Raw genomic sequence first — 12,887 nt, forward strand, 5'->3', positions numbered from 1 at the left:
ATACTATTTTGCCTTCTCTGTTCCCACTTCCTACATGCTAAACTTTGCAAGTATCCATTGTTTGCTACAAGTGTGTGGTATTTAACCTAAATTAGGCCCTTAGGCAACCCTTTCACTGCCCTTTTATTCTTCTGTGTTTTGCTATTTTACATTCCCTACAATATAGGTTTCTGACCTGTGTTCTCTTTTCCAGTCCTTAAAGCTGCCCCCTCCCCGACAAAACCCATCAAACCTCTTCCGTTTCTGGTTGAGGCTTACATTATCTATCCATTTCTCCCTACTTACATTACCATTCTATAGTTCAAAGTCTCATTTCTCTACAGAACTACTGACTTCTAATTTATTGGTCTCCCCACCTAAAGTTTCTCCCCTCTTTAGTCCATCTTAGACATAGCAAATAAAGTCCTATTACTAAAACATAGCAAGGTACAATAAAAAGAGTAATGCTTTAGAGCTAGTGAATTCATAACCCATCTCTGACATTTACTATCTGTGTGGCTTTTCACTTAGCCTCATCTGGTCTCAGTTTTCTCATCTATAAAATTAGAGGCTTAAACTAGATAGTAGACCTCCAAGGTCCCTTTCAGTTTTGGACTTATGATTATGTTGCCTCCTAAATAAACTACAATTGCTCCTTGTTTCCTTCTGGGATCAATTATATACTCTTCTGTTTGTCACTTAAAGTCCCCCACATCAGCCTTCAAGTCTTTGCACAGGTTGTCTCTCCTATCTGTTGGAATATTTGTTTCCTGTGTCCTTTCCCAATCCCCTCCCCTCCAGCACCTATGATTCCCCCCACCCCCGCAAAACTAATATATATATTATATATGTATGTATTTTATATATACTTAGAATGTAAGCCACAAGAGAACAGGGAACTATTTCCCTTCTGACCTTTGGACCTTCTGACCAAACACAGTGCTGACATAAACCAAAATCTTAAATGTCTGTTGACCTACTAAAAATATTCATTTCAAGTGAAATAAGCAGGTACAAATTTGCAGACGAAACAGAAATTAAAGGCAAGTATAATTTTTTTTAAGGTTTTTGCAAGGCAAATGGGGTTAAGTGGCTTGCCCAAGGTCACAAAGCTAGGTAATTATTAAGTGTCTGAGGGAGGATTTGAACTCAGGTACTTCTGACTCCAGGGCCAGTGCTCTATCCACTGAGTCACCTAGCTGCCCCAAAAGCAAGTATAATATTTAAGTATTTTTGTTACTCAGAATAAATTATTTTTAAAAACTAGGCATCAAAAAAAATCCAAACATAAGTTTACAAGTTATTTGTTTCTAGAATAGAATCAAATATATTTTACAAGGAAAATTTAAATTAAGTATTACTAGGGAAAATAGGCAAAGGAACTCATCTTTCCACTGCTTAAGTTTTACAGCAAAAATATGTAGAAAGTACATTTAAATATTTAAGGAATGGTATTTTAAAAATGTAATATTGAAGAATCATTATTATCCCTAATTTGAAACTCTTATTCGACGTTTGCAAGTGAACTTAATTTAATTCCTTCTTTAACTCAAATTCTCAAAGGCTTTTTATTATCTTAATTTAGATATTCTCTTTACAGATGCCAATCACAACCTATTCCACTGTCTGTATTGCACAACTCTCATCCATGTCTGTCTATAAGGTTGAGGGAAAGAATCAAGAATTTTTCTTTCACAAGGGTGAGAAAGGGTATTGCCAGAATCTCACAGATGTCTGTGAGGATAATACATTACAAAAAATAGGATGCCTGGTCTTTGTGGCAACTCAAAAGATGCCAACCTGTTTACAGGAAGAAAAAAGGTTAAAAATAGCTTTGCATAGGTTGAATGGGAGATTGTGTTACTGTCCCTTACACCTGGAGAAGGAAGTATCTGTTCTTGCTCATGGTGGGGGAAAAGTGGGGGGGGGGGAAGCCCTCAAATGTATCAATTAGACTTGTGACCCTATAACTGGTATGAAGGAGCAAGAACCAAGCCTTTGAAAGTGCATAATAACATCAAACATTTGAGGGTCTTGGGGACACTCTCCCACCTTGGGAGAGGTGTGCCACTTATTAAGATATCTTAATAAAAACCATTTTAATCACTCTGGACTAAGTATTCGTGAGCAATTTATAACAATTTGGGGGCTCCTGTGGATGTTATGATGTAAATCCCTTTTCTTGGTATTTTCTGGGAAGAACATAAAGAAAATGAAGAGTGCAAATGGCTTGATTTCAAGCCCACTTTTTTCTTGGTGTTCTTTGCTGAAGAAATGTCAGAGATTCCTGAAAAGATTGGCCTGGGTTCAGAGCAGAGAGCGATTAAAGTGTTTGGGGGGTATGAACAGCGGTAAAGGGGCGGTCTCTAGGGTGGCGCGGTAGTGGCCAAAGCTGCCCTGGACTGGCTGAGAAGTCCGCCAAAAGAGAGGCCAGAGGATAATAGGGTGCTCCGAAGGGAGGGAGGAGGATCTGGAGTCCCTCTTAGGAAGTTCCCCAAAGTCCAAAGTCCACCAAGGGGAAGGATGCAGGATAGACACAGGGGAGGCCAGGGAGCCTCGTGGCCTGCAACCAGGGGCCAGTAGCTGGTAGTTGGAAGGCAGAAGGAAGGAAACCGATTGGAATCCTTGTGAATATGGTCCCACAGGAGGGTATGTGTGTTTTTTTGTCTTGTGGTCTGGGTTAGTTATTTCTGGGTTAGGGGACTCAGCTTAAGTTTTAAACTATGGGGGAGCTGGGAGTTGAGCCCAGGAATTTCAGAAGGTAGGGGGGAGAAGAGCAAGATCTGCAGTTCACAATGCCTCCCCTGTGGAGATCTGCCCCTCCCTCACTAAGCAGGCATTAGCAGTACTTGTGGATGAAGAAAAGAGAGGAGGGGAAGGCTCTTAAAGAGAAAGCTGTGTGGAGGAAGAGTTTAAAAAAGGAGAGAGAATTTGAAGTGAGATGTTGATTAGGATTGAGAAATTATAGGAGGGATGATTTCTACTTTAACTCTAAACTTGAGTCTAGCTGGACAAGTGCCCCACCCGCCCATGGGGGGTGGCAGGGTGGAGATGACTACAATAGGAGTCTTAGCCTTAAAGGGAAACAGACCCCACCAAAGGTGTGATATGTGATTGGGAAAGGAAGAAAATATAAAAACCAGGAGTTTGGGGAAGCACACTGAGGATTTGAAAAGGGGAATTAGTGCTACTACATTCTGATAAATTTGTATGGAATGGGAGGAATTAAATGGCTTAGATTGTTAAATTGGTTTGGGATCTTAAACTCTATTGAAACACCTTTTACTTAAAAGAAAGTGATATTGTGTTACTAAGAGGAAAAATATATAATTATGTTATCAGGGATATTTACTGATTTCTTTTTGGGAAAAGGAAATACTGAACTAAATTCTGTGATCTGATTTGTTTTGACGTTAAATTGATAATGATAATACATTATCAATAATCTCATAAGGTCTTGTTGGTAAAGGAGGAAAGTTTATAATAATTTTGTCTTGTGGGACAGAATATAGATACATGTATGTGCGTGTGTATGTGTGTGTGTATAAAGTAAAATCTGCTCAACATCTGTTATTTGAAAATAAGAAAATATATTAACTGTGCCTAGCATAGCATAAATAAAAATTGCATTAGGGTTTTCAATGTATCATATGTATGAGACTGGATTTGAGAGAATCTGGGTAGAGGTCTGGAAGACAAAAGTGTAAAGATAGTAAGATGTTCATTTTGCTCTTGTTCTAAGGGGAATGAGATTTTAAATAAGAATCTTATGTTTAATGTAAATTAATGTATGTTTACATTTAAAGAAGTCAACAATGTGGACTCTCTCTAGATAACTGCAGAGAACTGATGTGAGGGGCTCTGACTGATGACTGAACAAACAGCAATTGTGTTGTCCAACTTTAGGTAACTTACTGATAAGTAAGATATATTTATCAGTTTTGTGATATTCTTTTGTAACTGCAAAGAGATTAGATTTATAATATTTGGTGATCTCTTCTGAATATGTTATTTAAATACTGTACTGTTAAAGCCTGGGATTAACATGTGATTGCTTTGAAGGAGTAATAAAGGGAAATAGAAAAAATTATGACTCCTTTTTGAAACAGGTCTGTGGGTTCATGCATAATGTAATAATGGAAAGATTGTTTTTGTACAATCTAGTAATTTGTGTTATTATTGCTGTTTTGTTATATTGGAATTAATAACATGTTGGAAATTTAAAGCCATCTAAGATGTTCTAAAGGTTCTAAAGATTTCTAAAAGTAATAATTTGTATGTTAGGGGGCAGCTAGGTGGCACAGTGGATAGAGCACCGGCCCTGGAGTCAGGAATACCTGAGTTCAAATGTGACCTCAGACACTTAATGATTCCCTAGCTGTGTGAACTTGGGCAGGTCACTTAACCCTAATTGCCTTACAAAAACAAAAATAATAATTTGTATGTTAAGGATGGCTAGTAGCTAAACAAGTTTATGTATAGAAGTTTCTACCTACATATGAGATTTGGGAATATTTTGGATATGTATATTATATATATTCCAAAATCTGTGGTTGTTTGCTTTGAATTAAAAGCATCTACATAACTCGAAAAAGATAAACATGAGAAAGTTAATTTGAGATTTTTCTGTGACATTATTTAGCTTAATTGTTATGTGAGAATTGAGGAGATGATAGGCAATCTCCTGCAAAGGAGGTCTTTATATGTTGTAAAATACAACAAGCTAGAAGAAGGGTTCTCTAGCCAAGGGAATCTGACACACCATCTTTATACAGAGATAGAGTAAATACGATTTCAAACAAAAGGATTTGAGTCTAAAGATCAGAAGTCTCTACTAAGAAGTAGGAGAAGAATGTAGGGCCAGCCATAGATTTCCTGATTTTAACAAGGACCCAGTAAGGACACTCAGAGCTTTAGGTAGGGGTTTCATTAATTTGGACCCCATTAAGACTATAATTGGAATTTAGTGAATTGGGCTCACTCAAAATTCTAATTAGGTAAAACAACTGTTTTAAATCATGGGACTTTTAATCAATTTTCTCTTTATATCAGATACCAGGATGGTTAGCAAAAAGGAAGTGTTACTGGGTCAATGACATGTTCTTGGAGTCAAGGAAGCCAATGGGCTGAAGATATCAAGGTGAGAGGGATGTACAGTCGAAGGGGCAGTTTTTCAGTATGACCTGAGGTTGGATCCTTTTGACTTGATTTCCCCAAAGTGACATATGGATAATTTCTCACCTGGAAAATAAATCTGACCTAAAACATTTGACACTACCCATATGACTTCTGCCTGGACACTGAGATTCAATAATTATGTCTATAAAGGAATTTTCCTCTGATATCTTGGATCTTTATAATTACCAAGCAAACCAGAAAAAGAAGTTTTGGTGAACTGGATTTAATAACCAGATAGCAAGTATCAGGGTCACATACTTAACCTATCAGCTACATATTAAGATAGGAAATAAGCTTCCTAAGAAGAAGAATGGGAGATTCTTAAGATAATTAGGTCTGGTTTAGGGAAAGGAATTTTAGTCAGATAAATAAATCTGGAAAAAAGGAAAATCTATGGTAAATTTGGGAATAAAGAAAATTCAATTTGGTTAAGGATGTTTGAGTCATTATTGTAATGAGAGTTAAAAAAGTTAAGAAATGTATATGCTATAAGCTTATAATAAAACATGTAATAAAACAAAAATGGAAGTTTATTGTGCTAAAGTGAAGTATGTGGCTAACTGCTGGACTTGTGGTCCACAGAAGTGTGAGAATTCTCAGTTTCTGGTCAAAGATGCACTGTCATACAGTATTCTAGTCCAGAGGAGAAAAACACCAATGGCATATGACCTGAGTCAGTTCAGGGTGACTGTTGTTTATACCAGTGTGGCCAGGATATTTTCCTGGGGAGTAGCAAATGTCTGTGGACATGTCCAGAAGTAGGGCACATATTCTGGACTGTACAACTTAAAAGAGATAGGTGGACTAAGACTTATGTGAGATGTAATGATGGTACCTGGATCCCTTCTCAGGATCCATTATGGTAAAGAAAATTGTGATTACTGCTGCATATACCCAACCTGCTAAGGTTAGGGAGTTGTTATATCTAGACTTATGGGCCTGCTACCTGGGCACAAAATGGGACTTGGGGCTATGGAAGCCCAATTTATATCCTGATTAGATTCTAAGCTGTAGTGGAAACAATGACCACTTCTACAGGTAGGGCCTTGGACTTGCTGGCTGGCTAAGCCATGCAAACAAAAGAGTTATTCAAAATAGAGCTGCATTAGACTATCTGTTGATTGAAAAAGGATGATTTTGATAGAAAAAGTCACTAGTCAAGTCAATAATAAGAATTATGATTTGAAGGAGGAATTATTAGGAAGGTGTAGAAAGCAAAATTGATAAAAAGAAAAAAAGGGGGGGAAATTGTGGGGAAGAATCAAATGCTTTGCTTTCACAAGGGTGAGAAAGGGATTAGCCAGAATCTCACAGATGTCTGTGTGGATAATACATTACAAATACCAGGATGCCTAGTCTTTGAAAGAGATGGCAGCCTGTTTCCAGGAAAGAGAGAGTTAAGACAAAAGAAAAGGTTAAATATCTTTGCACAACTTGAATGGGACTCTTGTGCTATTGTGCTATTGTCCCATAACACCTGAAGAAGGAAGTATTCACAAACCATTTTTAACAAGATTCATCCAACATTTTAGAGGCCTCCTTTACTTTTCCCTGTCATTCATGTAATTTATCTATCATTCTTTGCCATATGAACAGTCTATCTTCACCTTCCTATCATATATGACACCAAAATACTTAACTTTACTTGTTCATGGAAATTTCTTAATCATTTTAATTTATTTCTCTGATACTTCTTTGGAAAAAAAGGCACAGTCAAGGATTCTCAAATGGATATATAATTTGAAATAAAACAATAACAAAAAAGAACAGAACTGTTGCCACAACTGCTTTACATAATAGTTTATACCTTTCAAAATTTAATTTTAACAGATAAGTGATTTTATTATTTTCTCAAAAAGAAGAAAACAACTGGTTTCAGGAAAAGCTAATACTTTGCAATATACTTTATCTGATTGCAAATAACAATAAAATGAAATTAATATTTTGGGTTCTTCTATATTTATATTAAATGGCAGGAGGATACCTCATCTTTTCCAGAAAGATTAAAAAAAATTATTTTGTCAAAATAAAATAAATTTGAATTTATAAAAGTGTAAATTTTGTTCAAAACTTTCAGCGTGTCTTTTTTCCATTTAGTAGAAATCCTAGTGTTTTGCTAATAACTACAGATACAGGTTATAATTCCCATCTATCTTCCACAGATGCCCAAACTGAAATACCATCTAATCAGATCACACCCTTAGCAAGAAGCTTCAAAGATTCCCCATCTGACTTAGATTTCTACTACTCTGTTAGCAGTAATATGGCTTTAGCATTTCTTTACAAAATGCTTATATATATATATATATATATATATATATATATATATATATATATATATATATCCCCAAGCACAGTATACTCAAACCAAAATGACCTAATTGACATTCTCCATACAAAACATTTTATCTCCCATCTCAGAGGCCCAGGATGTTCTCTGTTCTTGTTTCCACACTTCTTTTATCTCCTAGTTCACTTCAAGGCTCAGTTCAATCAACATACAATTAAGTAATTAAGATGATTTAAAAACAAAAGCTATCAAGAAAATGTGGATTTAGAAGTAAAGTACATTTTATTCTTTAAGTAATTTTTTCTTTTTGTATTCAGAGCAAAGGAATGATAAATGTTTCTTTTTAAAAAACCTTATATTCTCTAGAATCACTAGTAGTAAATATTTAAAAGAAAATCATTTTTAAATCAAGTTTACTGCAAGAGTTCCCTCAAAATCCTATATAAAATGAAGTTTCACTAGTACAGTATGATAAACCAAGAATTTAGGCAAGGGAGAAAAAGACTCTAAACCTACCTGAATATATATTTATGTTTTACTGTCCATAAACGAAAAAACACTTTCAAAATGGTTTTATACTACAGACAAAATTCTATGAGCTTAAGTGCTAACATAGGCAAGGAATTTCAAGACTTGAAACAGCTTTTCTTACTCACTACATACTTTCTACTTACATAAAATTCAAAGAATCATCACTGAAAGTAGTCTTCAGAGTTCATCACATAATTAATAAACATTTCTTTCCTAGTGACATATAAGATTTAACAAAACCTAGAAGTCAATGGTCAAATAAATAATATAATAAAATTATAACTCTCCCACTACTAATTCAAAATTTCATACCTTCTGATTTTCTCCCAGTAGCTGAAATAATGAATGTTGAAAACCATGTATCAATTAGAGTTACAGGCAACGGATAAACACATCTCTGGGTCAATCTTTCCAATCCCAACAGCTCCTAAAAAAATTTGAGGAGGATTGAGGTTATTTTGCCATGTTTATTACTTTAAAGGATCAATAATTCATTCAGAATAAGTCTTATTTATGTAAGATTTTAAATTTTACAGAGCACTTTTTCACAGAAACTGTAATGAAATTAGTATAATCATTATTGCAGTTATACAGATAATTTCACTTTAATTCTCTACAGGGGAAATTGTGTCTAGGAATTAACTCTTATCCATGCCAATAATTCTCTCATAAAATAATCTCAGAGAGAGAGAGAGAGAGAGAGAGAGAGAGAGAGAGAGAGAAGAGCTCCCTACTAAGCAGGCAAGCAAGGATTACGGGTCTCTTCTTTCTTAGGGTCCTAAGTCAAGTTAAGCATTGTAGCTAGGCATCAGGAAAAATCATGCCAGGCACATACCCTATAGGCAGCTAAGAATGTAATCTGTGCAACTATCACCAAAGTCTTAATTAAAACCAGAATAGCCTTCATTAGATTTAGGAAATAAGAGGTTGGGGGAAGAATAGAGAAGGATCTTAGCCAGAGATAGCAAACTCCAAGTCATCAAGGACCATAAGTACCAAATGGAAATATAATTAGGAATTACTTAGCAAAATAAACATAACAAAATGTTAATTTAAATTATGATTCCTCAAGTCAATATCAGTTGGCACAGTTATGTTTCTATTTAAGTCTGATAATGTTGGTCTTAGTTACAAGAGAAACTTAGAAAATTTCTCCAGTGAACATAAACTAAAATAAAAAACAAAAATAATTTTAAAAATACACTTATTTACTCTCTGAATATTACTTTCTTAGGCAGCTACATAAAAGTATTACTAGATCACTTTAGGCAATAAATTTAACCTTATATTCACTTTCCATACACAGCAACAGCTTCTTTTTTACTCTGCTAGATGATAAACAGTACTTTAATTATATTACTTTGAAATTTTTCCAGAGTGACAATTTAGTATCTTGCAAATTCATGGAATAAAGGAAAATTAAATATAAAAATGAAAATTTTAGGATTAGAAATTACCATTATCCAAAGTGTAGTATATAAATTCTTAAAAATTTCTGATTCAGTTATGGAGACTAGCTAAATATTTAAACTACTCTGCTTAGAACTAGCTTCCTAAGTATAAATATCACTACAATGCAAAAGTTACAAGCTTTTGAAATGCTGAACAGATCTGTTGTGGTGACTGTTTAATCTTGTTCAACTCTGTGATTCCACTTGGGGTTTTCTTAGCAAAGATACTGGAGTGACATGCTTTTCCATCTCTTATTACACATGAGCAAATTAAGGTAAATAGGAGTAAATGACTTAGCCAGGGTCATAGAGCTAATAAATGACTAAGGAAAAATTTGAACTCACTTCATCCTGACTTCGGGGCTGGCACTATTCATCACAGGCATCCACCTGGTTGTCTTTGCAAGACAATTACCAAGAAATGGAAAATTTATGCTTATTCTCCTCAGAGCAGAGAGAGTGTAATTTTTTTATGTGATTATGTAATAGTCCAAAGAAATTGAGAAATTTCATTTAAAATAACTGTAGATTTTATAAAATATTTGTGAGTCTACCTGCCAGTACAAATCTAGAGACTACATGAACAAATTACAAAATATTTTTCATAAAAATATAATCAGATCTAAACAAATGGAAAAATATTAACTGCTCAAGGTTAGGCCAAGTTAATATAATAAAAATGACAATTCTACTTAAATTTAAAATACTTCCACAGTGCCATATCAAAACTAAAAATTATTTTATAGTTAGAAATAACAAAATTCATATGGAAGAATATCCAAGAGAATTAATTAAAATAAATAAGAACAAAGGTGACCTAGCCATACTAGATCTCAAACTGTATCATAAAACAATAATTATAAAAACAATCAAGTACACAGTTAAGAAACAGTGTGGGTGAATCAGTAGAATAAATTTGGAGCACAAACAGTAGTAAATGATCATAGTACTCTAGTGTTTGATAAACCCAAAGATCTAAACTTTGGGAGCAGCCACTCATTATTTGAGAAAAACTGCTGGAAAAACTGGAAAACAGTGTGGTAACTAGGTACAAACCAACATCTCATACTTTGTATATCAAGATAAGAACAAAATCAAAATCATTTACATATAAAGGGCCATACTTTAAGTAAATTAGGAGAACATGGACTAGGTTTACTTATGAGATTTATGGGTAAGGGAAGAATTTAGGACTAAATAAGCTACAAATTGTAAAATGATCATCTTGATTATACACACACACACACACACACACACACATATATAATATATATATATATATATATATATATATATAAAATTAGATAGTTTTTGCAAAAATAAACACAACCAAAATTACAAGGAAAGTAGAAAACTGGGGTGGGGGATTTTTAATATCTTTAAATAAAAGCCTAATTTATCAAATATATAAAGAATGGAGTCAATTGATAAATGGAGTTTGCAACTGATAAATTGTCAAAGAATATAAGCAGTTTTCAGGTGGAAATCAATGCTATCTATAGTCTTATGGAAAAATGCACAATATCACAATTGATTAGAGAAATGCAAATTAAAATAACTCCTAGGCACAACCTCATACCTATCAGATTAAGTAATATGACAGGAAAAAGAAAAACACAAATGTTGGGGGATATGTGGGAAAACTGAGTCACTAATAACTTCGACAGAGGTTGGTAGAATTGTGAATAGATTCAACCATTAGGAAGTGCAATCTAGAACTGGGTCCAAAGGGCTATAAAACTATGCATACCATCTGACCTAGAAATACTAAATTAGAATTGTATCCTAAAGTGATAAAAAACAAAAAGGATATATATATATATATATACATATACATACATATATATATATATATATATATATATATATATATATACACAAAAAAACATGTATAGCAGTTTTCTGAGGTAATGCTCATCATTTGGGGAAGGACTGTAATGGGACTGTGATAGAACATTATTATACAAAATAAAATGAGCAAAACCAGAACACTGTACACAGTAGCAGCAATATTATCTGATTAAAAAAAAAAAAAACCTGAATAACTTGACTATTCTCAGCAAGACAATGATCCAAGACAATCCAATTAGATTCATTATGAGATTAGATTCATTCTAGAGAAAGAACTAATGCTATCTGATTTTTCACTTTTGGGGGGGGGGTTGGGGGGGAGACATTGAAATCATCAAAGAAAACTGACCTGATGTGCTAGAATAATGAGGTAAAATGTACTTGAACGAATCTACTGATCAGTCCTTGAAAGAGATCCCAAAATGAAAACTTCAAGAAGAAAAATATTGGAAGCAGTCAGAAAGAAACAATTCAAATAACAAGAAGCCAGGCAGGATTATGCAGGACATGGAATATGATATTCTGAAGGAAAAAAGGAGCTTGGAGTACAACCAAGAATCAACTATTCAGCAAAACTGAGCATACTCTTTCAGAAGAAAGCTGAACATTCAATGAAATAGGTGAGTTTTGAGTTTTTCTGATGAAAAGGCCAAAGTTGAACAGAAAATTCAATCTTCAAACATGAGTCTCAAGGGAAATATAAAAAAAGGAAAAAATAAAAGAATGTTACTCAATAGGATTAAACTGCACATCCCTACATTGGGAGGATGATACTTCTAATTATTGAAAATTGCATCCATATTACAAAAAAGTATATTTTAGAGAATGTAGGTATGAGTAGATTGATGGGATAATATAAAATTAAGACATTAAAAAATTATTGTACTGGGAAAAGAGGAAAGGGGAAGGCAGAATAGGATAAATTACATCACATCAAAGAGGCACAAAGAATATTACAGGAGAGAGAACTAAAGGACGGGGGTCAGAATTACTTGAATCTTATTTTCATCAGATTAGGTTCAGAGGATTAACATTTGCACTCAGTATTTGAAATTTATCTCACCCTTCAGAGAATAGGGGGAAAGGGGGAGGGAAAGGGAAGGAGGTGGTCAAGGAATGAAGGGCAGGTTGAGGGAAGCAGCTATCAGGAGCAAAACACTGGTGAAGAGGTATATGGTAAAAGAAGAGGGAAAATATAAATGGGTGGGAGATGGAGAGTAATAGAGAGTTTATAATCATATCTATGAATGTGAAAAAATCTTTCATAAAACAGAAGGAGATAGCAGAGTACATTAAAAATCAGGATTCTACAATATACTATTTATAAGAAACACATCTGAAGCAGGGATACACCTTAAGTAAAGGTAAAAGGCTGAAACAGAAGGTATGCTTCAACTGAAGTAAAAACAAAACAAACAACAACAACAGGTAGCAATCCTGAACACGGACAAAGGAAAAGCAAAAATACATCTAATTAGAAGGGGTAAGGAATTAAACTACATATTTCTAAAAGGTACCACAGACAATGAAATAATATCAATACTAAACATATTTGCACAAACTGGTATAGACTCCAAATTCTTAAAAAAGCTAAATGAGTTGCATGA

General features: G+C 34.1%; 1 protein-coding gene across 2 annotated transcripts in view; it reads right to left on the minus strand.

The window, feature by feature from the left end:
* The window catches only part of NRIP1 (nuclear receptor interacting protein 1), a 156,076-nt gene that overhangs the window by 97,671 nt on the left and 45,518 nt on the right, over positions 1 to 12,887 (minus strand). For both annotated transcript variants that reach the window (XM_074213824.1, XM_074213823.1), the window contains exon 2: positions 8,291 to 8,405. The gene's annotated coding sequence lies outside the window, so the exon portion shown is untranslated. The remainder of the gene's footprint in view (positions 1 to 8,290; positions 8,406 to 12,887) is intronic.

This window comes from Macrotis lagotis, chromosome 1 (genome assembly GCF_037893015.1).
Source record: "Macrotis lagotis isolate mMagLag1 chromosome 1, bilby.v1.9.chrom.fasta, whole genome shotgun sequence".
Lineage (NCBI taxonomy): Eukaryota > Metazoa > Chordata > Mammalia > Peramelemorphia > Peramelidae > Macrotis > Macrotis lagotis.